The sequence below is a fragment of the Chiloscyllium plagiosum genome, chromosome 30 (assembly GCF_004010195.1).
Source record: "Chiloscyllium plagiosum isolate BGI_BamShark_2017 chromosome 30, ASM401019v2, whole genome shotgun sequence".
Classification (NCBI taxonomy): domain Eukaryota; kingdom Metazoa; phylum Chordata; class Chondrichthyes; order Orectolobiformes; family Hemiscylliidae; genus Chiloscyllium; species Chiloscyllium plagiosum.
Genome location: NC_057739.1, coordinates 14,113,701 through 14,128,318, shown reverse-complemented (window position 1 = coordinate 14,128,318; position 14,618 = coordinate 14,113,701). Strand labels below are relative to the sequence as shown.

The 14,618-nt window shown below is 39.6% G+C and overlaps 1 long non-coding RNA gene across 1 annotated transcript in view; it reads left to right on the top strand.

Annotated features, from left to right (window-relative positions):
• Positions 1 to 3,256: 3,256 nt before the first annotated feature.
• LOC122564653 overlaps positions 3,257 to 14,618 on the top strand; it is a 42,322-nt gene continuing 30,960 nt past the window's right edge. Inside the window, exon 1 of the long non-coding RNA XR_006315953.1 lies at positions 3,257 to 3,328. This is a non-coding gene — a long non-coding RNA (uncharacterized LOC122564653). The remainder of the gene's footprint in view (positions 3,329 to 14,618) is intronic.

Genomic DNA, 14,618 nt, shown 5'->3' with positions numbered 1-14,618 from the left:
TAGAGATGCACAGCATGGAAACAGACCCTTCGGTCCAACCCATCCATGCTGACCAGATATCCCAACCCAATCTTGTCCCACCTGCCAGCACCTGGCCCATATCCCTCCAAACTCTTCCTATTCATATGCCTATCCAAATGCCTCTTAAATGTTGCAATTGTACCAGCCTCCACCACATCCTCTGGCAGCTCATTCCATACATGTACCACCAAGTTTCACAATATCTTTCTGATAGGAAGGAGACCAGAATTGCATGCAATATTCCAACAGTAGCCTAACCAATTTCCTGTACAGCCGCAACATGACCTCCCTACTCCTGTACTCAATACTCTGACCAATAAAAGAAAGCAAACCAAATGCTTTCTTCACTATCCTATCTACCCGCGACTCCACTTTCAAGGAGCGATGAACCTGCACTCCATGGTCTCTTTGTTCAGCAACTCTCCCTAGGACCTTACCATTAAGTGTCTATGTCCTGCTAAGATTTGCTTTCCCAAAATGCAGCACCTCACATTTGGAATATCTTCAACAAGTGTGTCTTCAGCTGTAGGCGAATCTACTTTTACAACTTGGCCCCTCATGTTTCTCCTCAAAACCTGTGCCATTGAACTGGCGTTTGCTTCACATCTTCAAACAGGAAATTCTTTTTCTACACATGTTTCTGTCATAGGCTTGACTATCTCCTATCTGATGCCTCTGTTTCCATTTTGATGCTTTACTTTCCCAATCCAAAGAATTGATATTGACAAGATTTGCTTCATAAACTGCTGGCACACTGTAGCTGTGACATATCTGCCTCATGGTTTGGACTGCTCAATGCTTCCCACTGCACATAAGATGCCTGCATCACCCTCTGTTCTACAACTGAGTACAACCCAAACAGAGCATAGCAACTAGTAAGCCATTGCTTCCTTAATTCACACTTACTGCAATGTGAAATATACAGAGGCTGGCAGCCTCCCAGCAGGATGTAAAGTAAGTGAACATTAAGAATCACATAGTGAATCCTCTGCTGATGCATGACATGTGTGCTTGCATGCAAGACAGCCTGATAGAAGCATACAAGTCATAGGTGCTCTGAGCTCTAAAGTGCTAAAGGCTAAAGCGGTGTCCAAGTTGACCTTGTTTTGGGCAGGATGATATGAGAAGGCTCATGGTTTACTGATATCAACTTGCATAGATGAAAGATCATGGATGAAGGTGGCCATGCAGGGTGCAAGGGTGTTGCTCTGACAAAGCAATTGCACAATGGGACACACAGTTGTTGAACTGCAGCCGCCAAGTCTCCACTTGATTTATCTGTCAGGAATTTGTGTCATCCAGTTTCTCTTTGAAGGTGAGAAGCATTGGAAGTGACCTTAAATAAGTTGGGGTTTGAATGAACATCATGGTTTATCATCCACCAATAAGAAAAATATTGATTTACTAGATCTTGGTGTTTTTTGACATTCTGCTGATTTTTTTTTTAAATGCAGCTGAAAATTACACTGAACTTCTGGCAGCATTGCTTACTGTTCAACTTCTATCTCAAATTCAAACCTATTGCACTTGTCTTGGGCAGCAGAACAAAATAAGCAGCAGCGAAGTGACTAGCCACTTTCCACTCTATATCAATAAATTCTTATTCATTTGCAGTAGCACAGTATATATCTTGCTCTACTTCCCAACCAAATTTAACCCCAACTCAACCTCAAAATACTATGATTTCCTATTGTTATGGAACAGACTGAACCCCCTTCAAATATATCAAGGAGATAGCCTAGACCCCAACTTTTTCTCATTTCAAGGCAAGCGTAAGATGCTGTGTTCCAGATGTAATTCGATTGGTTATGTTGCTCAGCTTTAACCAAAGCACATTTTATTCTTACTCCATTGTTAAAATACAAACAAGGTCTAATTTTAATTCTACCTAAAAACATAACCAATATTTAGATTATTTACCTGCTAAACAGCAACTGTTCCAATATACCAACATTCCACAAACACACCCTTAGCAAAGGCAAATTCAATAAAACAGATTACCTCAGATTCTGACAATAGAAAGAACTCCAGCTTTTAGCTGTACTAAAGAGAACGATGTAGCAGCTTTCACAATCAGTTTCAAAACCCCATCGACTACTGAAAGCTAAGCTAAAACCCTGTGTCCAGTGGGAGCCTGACATCACCCAGTCATGCTGCTTTTATTGTTCCAACTTAAAAACACAACTAAGGCTTCACAAGATATTTACTTTATTGGCTTGAAACAGACCATTTTTTACCTCTATCTCAATCTCTCTTCATTAAAAAAAGGACAAAATACACTTCTTCAAAGTATCAACACACTTTCTAACTGATACACCGTATGGCTAGAGATTGTATGTATGTTTGTTCATGTGTGTGATGGTAGAATAGTCTCCAAGCATTTACTGGTCACATACATGAAGATAGGCAGATAGGACAGGGGGCCACATAAATGAATTAGCCTTGTCTTATGTGTCGAACTGCATCCTCAGGAGAGGCGAACATTTGAAGTACGGACATATTTAAATTTCGTGTTCAGCAATAACATTTGTAATTTATTGTGTTTTAGTTGTGAGGCCAGAAATAAATTAAAGTTGAAGAGAAACAAAGAATAATTAATGAATGACAAACAAAGGAAAAAAATCCTACTAAAATACAAAGAGGAAAATACTGTTTGCATAATTGAAAACAAAGATGGCTTTTTTAGTTTGGAATCCTAATTGCTTTGAGCTCCTTTAGAAATTGGTTCAATCAGGGTCAATTTATGCAACAAAGTAGCCTTCTGTTGTTAGATCCTTTCTCCATTAATTATTTCAGAGAAATTGAAAAGCAACCATTATTCTCTGCTCACTTGCTTCTTTTTAAGTGAAGGGAAAGTGCACAAAATTAATAGCCTGAAGAAGGATTTGCAGCATTTTGGAGGTAAGTAAGTGTTATGAATAATCAATGTGGTGCTATTGTTATTATGTTTTCCTGACACAGTTCTATGTTTTGAGATGCCAACATTTGAACAAAGCACCAAATGCAGCTGGAAGCTCAGCCTGAAACTTTTCAAAATCAAGATCATTAACAATCAAATGGGTTTAGTTCAAAGATGCAGCAGTATTTTTTTTTTATTTACAAAGAGACATTGTTCACAATGCATTTTAGTGTAAGCATGAAAAATAATATGTTAGCATGAATTCAGAATTCATCATCCTTTTCCTAATTGCTGAAATTCTGTCTCACCCACATCACTGTTACTGTGTATGACTGAAACAGCACGCCTGTGTGGGATTAAGTCAGGAGATGATATGAATTTTTATGGATACATTTCTACCACATACAGGTATGATACAATGAATGTTTTCTTGATGGCTTCTGAACTCTAATGATTTTACCCTTTATGGTGGAACTGGTCGACTGATATGTTGCACTGCTTGTGAAAGAAAGTTTGTTTTAAACTGCACTCGCACAAAGAACAAGTTCCTTCATTTACGATCTCAAAATTAAACTAGAAATATACCTTGCCACTTACTTTTAGTCAAATCAGACACCATAAAATTATTACTTACCACTCATTCTTAACTCGGAGTTAAATAGATTTTACTAATAGTCAGATAGAAATTTGAAGAGGCCCTTGGAACAGTCTTTACATCATAGAAACATAGAGGATAGAAGCAGGAGTAGGTCATTCGACCCCTCGAGACTACTCGGCAATTCATTATGATCAACCAGCTCAATGCCCTGAGTCCACCAGCTCTTTGTCTTCCTTCAACCCTGGAGCCACAAGAGCTCGACCTACCTCCTCCTTGAAAACACACATGGTTTGGGCCCCAACCACTTTCTGGGGTGCCAGTTCCACAGTTTTGCTACTCTCTGGGAGAAGAAACTCCTTCTTATTTAAGTCCTAAAAGGTTTACCCCTTGTCTTCAAGCTACGACCTAAGGTTCTCGACTCCCCCACCATCAGGCACATCCTTCCTTCTTTGAATCTGTGAGATACAGGTAAAGCAGTGTTACTTCTGCAATCATAATTGTTTATGTAAGGTAAATGAACTCACACCAGTGTATAATTGTTTCAGCCAAGAGCTGAGTTAACAAGAATGAAAACTATGTGAAGGAAATATATAATTGTTTTAGCATGAGCTAAAACGTGCATGCAAGAATGAAATGTACCTGCAAACAATGGTGGATGTTACAGACAAATAGATAAGGTGCTGTGAGGGAAGGGGGTGTAAGTTAAGCTAGATATGCCTGTACAAACAGTTACAAGCATCTGTTTCCCGCTTCAGCAAAGAACAAAAAAAAAGACCACCATCAAAAGGTCATAAAGCTCAGTATGAATAAAGAATAAAAAGGAAATATTGCTTTGGCAAGCACGAAAACAGATGGCAGTGAAGAAGGACAAATAACAATCAGACCACAGAGGGAGGTGGTCAAACGGCCTTGTGAGGCCAGAGATAAACATTTTCTCACAGACAAGGGTTTAGATTAGAAACAGATGTATTCAGGGGAGGAGCAATGAGAGGAGCGAAGAGAAACAAATTACATAAATATTGTGTACTAGTTGAATTCAGTGTGTGTGTGTGTGTGTCCCTGCCTTGTGGACACTGGACACAACACCCCTTTGCAAGAGCATAATAAACGATACTACTGATTCAGATCTTGTCTTGGACTGAAATTATTAAAGAGAGTGAGCTTCGTTTCTCACAAATCTGTCTGGTCCTGTTGGACTTCTGTAGGTTTCTACGAGAATCACCCATCCATGGTCAGTCAGACTACTAATTAAGTTCTTACCTATCTGTTTCTATGTTTCTTCCAGCCCCACCCCTCTCCCTATTTATTTTTGATCTCCCTTCCCCCTCCTCAGTCCTGTTGAAGGGTCCCAACTGAAACATCGACTTTCTTTCCTGCTCCTTAGACGCTGTCTAATCTGCTGTGCCTATCCGGCTCCACATTTTATCGACTACTACTTAACCCAGATATTTTTGTATGTTTCCACTGTTCAATGGAAGGAAGTGACTACTACATGTGGAAGTAGAATTTTGACTCTCAAGGTTCACCCTCATGTCAGGAATGTCAGCTAATAATGGAATCCCTACAGTGCAGAGACCTTTCTGCCCACTGAATCTGCACTGACTTTCCAAAGGACATTCCACCCCTTCACCTGTAACCCTCTATTTACCATGCCTAAACCATCTAACCAGCACATCCCTGAATACTATGGGATAATTTCAGCATGGCCTATCCATCAAGCCTGCACATTTTGGAAAGTGGGAGGAAACCAAAGCACCCAGAGGAAATCTACACAAACATGGGGAGAACATGCAAATTCCACACAGGCTGCAATTGAACCCCGGTCCTTGTTGCTGTGAGGCTGCAGTGCTAACTACTGAGTCACAGTCCTGCCCCGCTGGACCCTATATTTTAGCACCCAACCCATTTACTCTCAAAAGTACTTTAAGATCCTCTCTGGAGTTTTCTCAGATCCATTGGAAATTCCAATTCTCATGCCTTCTGGCTATCTTTGAGTACATTCAGACATCTTTTAGGCCAGATAAAATTGATGAAATCGTCCTTGCAGGATATTTTGGTGAACATCAGGTTTCTTTATTAATCTATATTTTCAGCTCAATTAGCGACATGGACCATCCTCATTCAGATCTGACAGGAGCCATTCTGTTCCTCCACCTACACAACAGATTACGCACCCCAATCGCAACAGCCATATGTTCTGTTATTGCCAATGACCTCACCCACTCCCACAGTTGTATTTATATCTAATAAGAAAGGAGGAGCTCACGTGCTTATGGGAAAGGACCACAACTGACATCATCTCCTTTTGGGAATGGCACTGCACGTCAGTCCATGTTTTGAGAGGCAGAGATCCAGATCTCCCTTGTTGAGACTGACGGGAAATGGTGTTAGGAAGCTGAGCTTACCAGTCTTCTCACTCCCAGGCTCCAGGCTGCTCTTGCATTTCCAGAAAATCCATTTCAATTGAAAGTTGCAAAGATGCTTTTCACAAGAATTAATATTGTGTACAATAATTTAATAGTCTATAAATTAATTTGTCAGGGAAACAATAATATTCTCATCCAGTTGTCATGCTATAGGGTAAAACAGTGAGGGGAATTAAATCAGAGCAATTCCTTCATTTTAAATGAATAATTATAACTGGTCGCAGGCATTTCTTTGAGCTTACTTCATCGGATGCAAACTTTTACATTCTTCTCCAAAATTCAAATTTAACCCATCTTATATTCGAAACCTGTTTTGCAGATTTCAATGCCAGCACAATCACTCATTTTTCTTCTACAACCAATATAAATATTAAAATGAAAGTTTATTTTAATTATCAAACCAAAATGATGTTTATCTCTCTATGTTATGCAGAGAGCCAATAGGCCATTTAGATCAGTGCTTCAATATTTAGATGACCTTCAAGTGAACTTGCAAATAATCTCTTGATAATTACCGTCCGTACTGAAGTTTCACCACTTGGAAGATGCACTGAAGAGACACCATACCTTTTTATCCCTCCCTCTTCCTTTGGGATGAATACTGATACAACACTCTATATATCGAGGTAAGCTAGTAGATGTCAAGTGGTTACATTTATATGCACTCTTTATTCACAAAGCCCTTTCTTTCTGTGTTTGGAATAGTTATTACTGTGCTAAACTGCCTGCAATGTTTTGTGTAGGAAGCCTTGCTGCAAATGTATATCTTATCTGAACATAACATGATTTTCACTGCAATTACTCTGCAGAATTATCAGTTATGTGTTAAGAAATATAGTCTTTACATTGTAATGCAGCTGTAGGATATAAAATCTGCACATTCCTCACTCACACACTAGCAATGATATTCACCCTAGCAGCTCTGTTTCAATACATAGGACAGTGAGGATATTGCCACACTGAAAAGAACTTGAAATGAATTTGAATTAATGTGGTGCCTTTAGTTCACATTGTGTAGTCACCACTAAAATGTTCTCCTCCTTAACATTGGGTAGCTTGTGCAGATTTAGGAGAGCAGTTCTACAGATCAGTCAAGTGACAAACCAGCAGAGTCAGACTCATGGGATCATATCACTTAGCTAATGTCTCAGACTCCTGCTTCAGCATGTCTTTTACCACCAGCAAATCCATCAGATGTGGCAGTACAGAGTGATATGGTGGGGAGGGAATGGTCATGAGTGTTTTGAAATGAGCAGAGAGTTAGTGTTGTGCTTTTGTCAACTTAAGGATAACATACTCGCTTGACCCAGCAGAATGACTCAATAAAGTCACTTGACTGTACTCTGCAAGAGGCAATCATTCAGTCCATTGCACCTGCACCAGTTGTCTGAGTATTTTAACTAGGTGCTTGATGCTAGTCTCCTTCTTTTTCCCTGTAATTCCACACACGTTTCTACTTAAATCCATCAAGTAAAGATGCCACAATTCCATTATTTTAGAGAGAGACAACTGGTGGTGGTTTAACCTGAGGTGAGGGAGAGGTTGACAAAGAGACTCCTTCATGATAACCTTAACCAGTGCAGGAATTGAACCAACAATGCTCACTTGAATGCATCAATTCATCATGCTTCCACCACACTTCCAGGCAGTGCATTCCCAGACCCTAACCATGCTTTGTGTGAAAAGGATCCCTTCTCACCTTATATGTGTTGCTTTTGCAAAACAATTGAAGAATTAGTCCTTCAGTTCTTGATCCAACCAGGAACAGTTCCTCCTGATCTACTCTGTCTGGACCCCTTGTATTTTGAAAACTTCCATCAGATCTTCTCTTAGCCTTCTCCCCCACCCCACCCAAGGAAAACAGCTTGAATTTTTTCAGTCTATCATCATTACTCCAGTCCAGTACATGGTACATCAGTTCCTGGAACACACTGTGCTCAGGTCAGGTGAGATGGGAGTGGAGGCCTCAGTCAGGAGTGGTTCCAGGGCACATGTTGCTGTGCATGGCCCTGTACCTATCTGCCTCGCCACCAATTTGTCAATGTCCTTTTGGTGTTCCTAATTATCCTCCCCATGCTTTACAATGCTCCCAAGTTGTATCATACCCAAGCTTTGAAGTTAGCCCATGCGCACCAAGATCTACATCATTCATATATAATAGTATTAACATGGAAAGCTTGATTGTATTCTGTCTAGAAGAAGGATGCTGTAATCCATGTTTTGAAAGATGTAATGATGCTGCCACTTTAAGAGTTTATTTTGTCCTTTTTTAAGTGAGGTTGTAAGGCAGAGGCATTGAACTAGCCACTGAAGACCACTTGAGTAAACAGCTTGGGAGTCCTTTGTTTTTTTAAAAAAATTGCATGAATGGGTGTGGTCAGCTCTCACAGAACTAAATTTCAGTGTTTTAGTTTGTTCAGTAGCGGCAGAAGCTATTGGGATCTCAACAGAGTTGGAAGATTCATTGAATGTCTCTTAGATGCTACTCTTTGAATTTTCTCCTCATGTCTTTTCCTTCTGGATTGGATAACTGCATGTGAACCTCTGTGTATAAATTTGCCTTTATGCCAAGGGGTGTGTTTTTGGAATGTTACTATATTGGAACAGTTAATTAGTAATAGTTGTAGCATCTATTATTCTGTTACATTTTCCAGAGTTAAGCGATTCTAAGTTCCTCTTTGTTTGTATTTTTAGCTAGTGTTTAAATAAATTGTGTATTGCTTAACGTCAAATAGTTTGAGCAGTCACATTGAATCTCAATCACAATACCTGATGTTTACCTTTAAAAATAAGAAATGTCAGGGCCTAGGTTATCTTTTTAAAATATTTTGAGGGGGTCTGGTCTGGTCCATGCACCCATTTTGTTTCTTGTTGAATATGCTTGTTTCTTCTGAAGAACAGTGTCTTCAATGAAGATTATACTCACAAAGTCATATGGCATCAGATCATATATGGGCAAGGAAAGGTCCTGCTAATGATCACATATCATTCATCCTTGGTTGGTGAATCAGCTCCTCCCCAAGTTGACTTGGAAAAAGCACTGAGGGTAACAATGACACAGAATATACTCTGGATAGAACACGACAATATCAATCAGCCAGAAGCTCTGGAAAATTCCTTTTCAGCCAGTCAGAATGGACAAACAATCAAAAGCGGTCTAGTAGATTACATAGAATAAGCCTTACCTGTTAAAGAACATGTCTTCTGTATGGTGTGGTCTTTGTGCTCAAGAATGTAATGGTTTTGAGAAAGGCTTTTGACCTGTTCAGAGTTCCATTTCCCTGCAAATAAATTAGTAACTATTTGAAGAAAATTAGAATAGCAGTCCAAACGAACTTTGCAGTTGTAAGACTAGTTTTTGATATGAGCACAAGATTCTAGTGATTGAGTGGGGATAATTTAAATATCCTTTTACTACAGGCTAGAATAACACTCTCTACAATGCCAAGCTGAATGGATCACCATTAGCCTCCTGCTCGGATTCTCATACCCTCTCAGATTTCCAATGCAGAAGGTCATTCAGAAAAGTTTGTCTGTGCCACTAATTTGTCAGAGCAATCAAAAAAGCTCTATTCCTTTTCCCTCATTGTGCTGTATCATTATTTCTATCTGAGGGGAGTACAGGTAAAACAATGCCCTCTATTTCAACACTACAGTAAGGTGAAATGCCTTTAACAGGTTGGTGAAATGCAGGGTATCCTTGATATTGGGTTTTAGACCTTCCCAGGGAGCCTGCAATGTGCAAAAAATCCTTTGGCAGAATTTATGCTGCACAGTAGAATGAGGAGCCTGTATTGGTGGGATTAGTCACCAGAGGGAGAAATTGGAGATCAACTCGATGGGACAGGAGGGAAGTAGAAAGTCAAAGATTTGAGAAACTAAGGGCAATACTGTTTGAACAGCCCTCAGTGAAGATCACTGTGCTGTTTGCAATTTTCTGCACAAATACGTTTGCTGCTACCATTTTTTGTAATGATAAGAATCTACATGGCCTGGAAGAGGAGAACTATTAGCTACTCTAATGAGAAGAGGCTCATATCTTCAACAAGCTATAGTTGATTGCATGTTAACAACTGTGTCTGCATTACACTAATGTGATAGATATTATTACCAGATGGTTGACCCAGATGAGAGATCTTATGCTAAGGTCTAAAGTTACTCTTTCACTAAGTACTGTGTACATCATCATAGCAGCTAGTGCTTAAGGTACACTTTAGAATTAACTCTTTCAGACCCACTACACATACATCTCCCTCCAAGTTATTTTAATTATAACAGAAATTTTTAAAAAATATATTTTTCTCATTATTAATAACCATCCATTTGTGTATATAGTTACATATAATACTATCCCATGTCCATTCCCACCCCTTCCTGTGTATCCAGGTCTTTGACTTCACAAATTCAGGCTGTCTGGAGGTTTTATTATTCTTCCAAATCACAATTCTTTTCAAATTTGGAAAGCTGGTAGAAGATTACAAAGGCTGAACATTTCTTTAATCTCTTAGATTTCTTTTGCAGAGCATTGTTTTCTACTTAAATCAGCAAATGTACCATTGCAACATCTGGAAGATTTTTAATCTCATGTATTTCTTTTGAAGAAGACGACTATTTTGTTGCAACAGGCAATTTCTTCCTTGCAATGTTTTGAATCTTTGGACATCGATCATCCCTTCTCAAAAGTGACATCCATTAAATTCTATGTACCACACTTTGAAATTGTGTCAGCAAAATTTTATTTTCAAATCTTGAATGTGGATCTGCGTTGAAGTATGTGGCTCTAATCTTATTGATTAGGTAGGATGCTTTTGTTCAGCTTCAGTGATTACAGTGTTGGTGAAACCACCAGATACATGTCCTCAATTCTGCTATTTAAAATGCTGCTTCTTGGATATTGTGATCTCTGTCATTATTACTGGCAAGACAAGGAAATAAGCTTTTTAAAAAAAACTTCATCTTCAGAATTGCTTCAATATCTGACATCAAATTTAAATCTGTTGTAACTATTTGTTTACCAAGCTGAGTCACCTCAGTTGAAGAAGCATCAATAAGCTCAAGTGGGATATATGGCTCAAAGGCAAATTCATTGCTGGTATTTTCTCACAAACCTTACCGATCCATGCAGTCTGAAATCTCTTCAGTGTTAATAACAGAGAAAAACACTTCTGACAATCCAATTTAGTCGCTGGTTTCCATCTTGGATCCTGAATGAAACAAATTTCTCATGCCAATGTAGTCAGTCAATCTCAATGAATGTTAAAATTCACTCACCACCAGGTTATACTCCAACTGGTTTATTTGGAAGCACTAGCTTTCAGAGAGCTTCTCATTCATCAGGTGGCTGTGGAGTATAAGATCATAACACAGAATTTATAGTAAAAGGTTACAGTGTCATGCAACTGAAATGATATATTGAACAAATCTGGATTGTTAAGTATTTCATCTTTTATAATGGGTTGCAGGTTTCGGTTCATTAATATGTATATTCCAGAACTTCTTTTAAGTCACCTTCTCAAGATAACTTAAGATTTTATAACAAAAGGTAGCATCTCAGCTCAGACAATGCATTAATGGTGTGAGGTCAGAGTCTGTCTGTATTCCAATCTTGAGTCAAACTGATTCTATTTCCAAAGTGGGTTTTACAAAATGTTACACGGATTGACTGTCTGCAGCGACTCCCTGCAGATAGTGCATTTTTTGAGCAATTTGGATGGGTATATGAATAGAAAGGGTTTGGAGGGATATGGGCTGGGTACTGGAAGGTGGGACTAGATTCGGTTGGGATATCTGGTCAGCATGGACGGGTTGGACCGAAGGCTCTGTTTCTGTGCTGTACATCTCTATGACACTAAGTTGTGTGTTCAGGTTTCGCTTTGAGTCTAGGGAATCTGTATGAAATCTTCAACTAGTTGTTCCCTTACCGACTGTTTAATAAATGAGGGCTTCTGGCCTGTTGCTCCACGACTGGCTGTTTCTGGTCCTTTTCCTTCTTGACTTTGAGCTTGACTTCTTCGACCATTTGAGGAAGATTGAAGCCAAGGCACACTTTTCTACTCAAATGTGAAAACTTTAAGTTGTACAAACATGTTTTTTTAAAAATTATTTGTATTACAAATTTGCTTGTAGCATGCCTTTTAACTTAAAATACATACCTCCTGGATCATCTGGTAGCACTGATTAGATTAGATTAGGTTAGATTACCTACAGTGTGGAAACAGGCCCTTCAGCCCAACAAGTCCATTGTTGTTAGCTTTAGGCTGTAGAACAGTTGAAAACACACTGCCTAAGTGGCATGACTGTAAATGACAAATTAAAGCAAGAGAGGATTTTTGATTAAGGAACTGTAGATGTTGGAAATCTGAAACAAAATCAGAAAGTGCTGGAAAATTTCAGCAGGTCTGGCAGCATCTATGAAGACAGTTCTGAAAAAGGGTCACTGGACACAAAATGTTTATTCTGATTTTTCTCCACTGATGCTGCCAAACCTGCTGAGCTTTCCAACAATTTCTCTGAGAGGACATTTGATGTTGCACATAACTTTATCCAAACAAAGAAAGTTTTAAAAACCTTTCAAATTTAATCCGCATACTCTCAGATTCATACAAACAAAGGTAGTTTAAGGTGATCCCGTAATATCAAATTTTACAAAGTTTAATAAGGATTAAAATGATCCAATTCTCATGGGATTATAATATGGGCCGATTAAAGCTGAACTCAGTGGTCTTATAGGTTTGGGAATCGAGGCACTTTACAGATGTGGACCAAACAATTAATCTATTTTTCTGGAGACAGCAGCTTCTGGTTTAAATTCTTTCTGAAAAGAATTGTCTGCCTGTAACACATGGATAGTCAAAAACAGCAGAAGACTTGACAACTACAAACATAGGTGGACAGGATAAGCAATCCATAAAACAATTCTTCTGTACCATTCATTTCAAAGTTGGCATGGTTTTCCCTGGCATTTCGTCTAAGATTTTTTTTGAAATGAGTTTCAGTTATATAACTGCCTGATCAATGCTCATGTTTCCATATAATGGAGCTGAAGCTGAAAGCCATTGCTACACAATGGGGGATGGATGGTCACTGTCCACAGCTAAGAGAGTGATGAATAGGTTTCCCAACAGCTCTCTTTACTAAGTTTACCACTTGGGAGTGTGGATGTCTGTGAATTTTCAGTTTTGATTAGCCCATAGACAATAACGATATGAAGTCTATTGATTGTATTAACTTAGCGTGACCAGTCAACAGAGGGAAGACCACCCAAGGCCATATATAAAAGAACCATACGATACAGGAGAAAATATAGGCCTTTCAGTCTATCAAAATTGCTCTGCCATTCAATCAGGGCTGATACGTTTCTCAAACCCATTCTCTTGCCTTCTCCTTGTAGCCCTTGATGCCTTTCCGAGTAAAGAACCTCTCTGTCTTAAAGGCACTCAATGACTTGGCCTCCACAGCCATGTGCGACAATGAGTCCCACAGATGAGCTGCCCTCCACTACTCACCAGCTGCCACTCTGAAAAAGACCCTTCATCCCCACTCTCTCTGCCTTTTGCAAGTCAGCCCATCCTCTATCCATACTAAAGCCTTTCCCCCACCACCATGGGCTCCCATCTTATTTAGCAGCCTCCTGTTCAGCAACTTGTCAAAGGCATTCAGGAACTCCAAATAGATAATCTCCACTGACTCTCCTTTGTCTCACTTGCTCATTATCACCTCAAAGAATTCTGGCAGATTAGTCAGATATGACCTCCCTTTGATGATGCCATGCTGATTCAGCATTTCCATAAGACCATAAGACATAGGAGCGGAAGTAAGGCCATTCGGCCCATCGAGTCCACTCCGCCATTCAATCATGGCTGATGGGCATTTCAACTCCACTTACCCGCATTCTCACCGTAGCCCTTAATTTCTTGTGACATCAAGAATTTATCAATTTCTGCCTTGAAGACATTTAGCGTCTCAGCCTCCACTGCACTCTGTGGCAATAAATTCCACAGGCCCACCACTCTCTGGCTGAAGAAATGTCTCCACATTTCTGTTCTGAATTTAACCCCTCTAATTCTAAGGCTGTGTCCACGGGTCCTAGTCTCCTCACCAAACGGAAACAATTTCCTAGCGTCCACCCTCTCCAAGCCATGTATTATCTTGTAAGATTCTATTAGATCTCCCCTTAATCTTCTAAACTCCAATGAATACAATCCCAGGATCCTCAATCGTTCCTCATATGTTAGACCTACCATTCCAGGGATCATCCATGTGAATCTCCGCTGGACACATTCCAGTGCCAGTATGTCCTTCCTGAGGTGTGGGGACCAAAACCGGACACAGTACTCCAAATGGGGCCTAACCAGAGCATCAGTAGCACAATGGTGCTTTTATATTCCAACCCTCTTGAGATAATTGACAACATTGCATTCACTTTCTTAATCACGGACTCAACCTGCATGTTTACCTAGAGAATCCTCGACTAGCACTCCCAGATCCCTTTGTACTTTGACTTTATGAATTTTCTCACCGTTTAGAAAGTAATCCATGCTTCTATTCTTTTTTCCAAAGTGCAAGACCTCACATTTGCTCACATTGAATTCCATCAACCATTTCCTGGACCACTCCTCCAAACTGTCTAGATCCTTCTGCAGCCTCCCCACTTCCTCAGAACTACCTGCCTGTC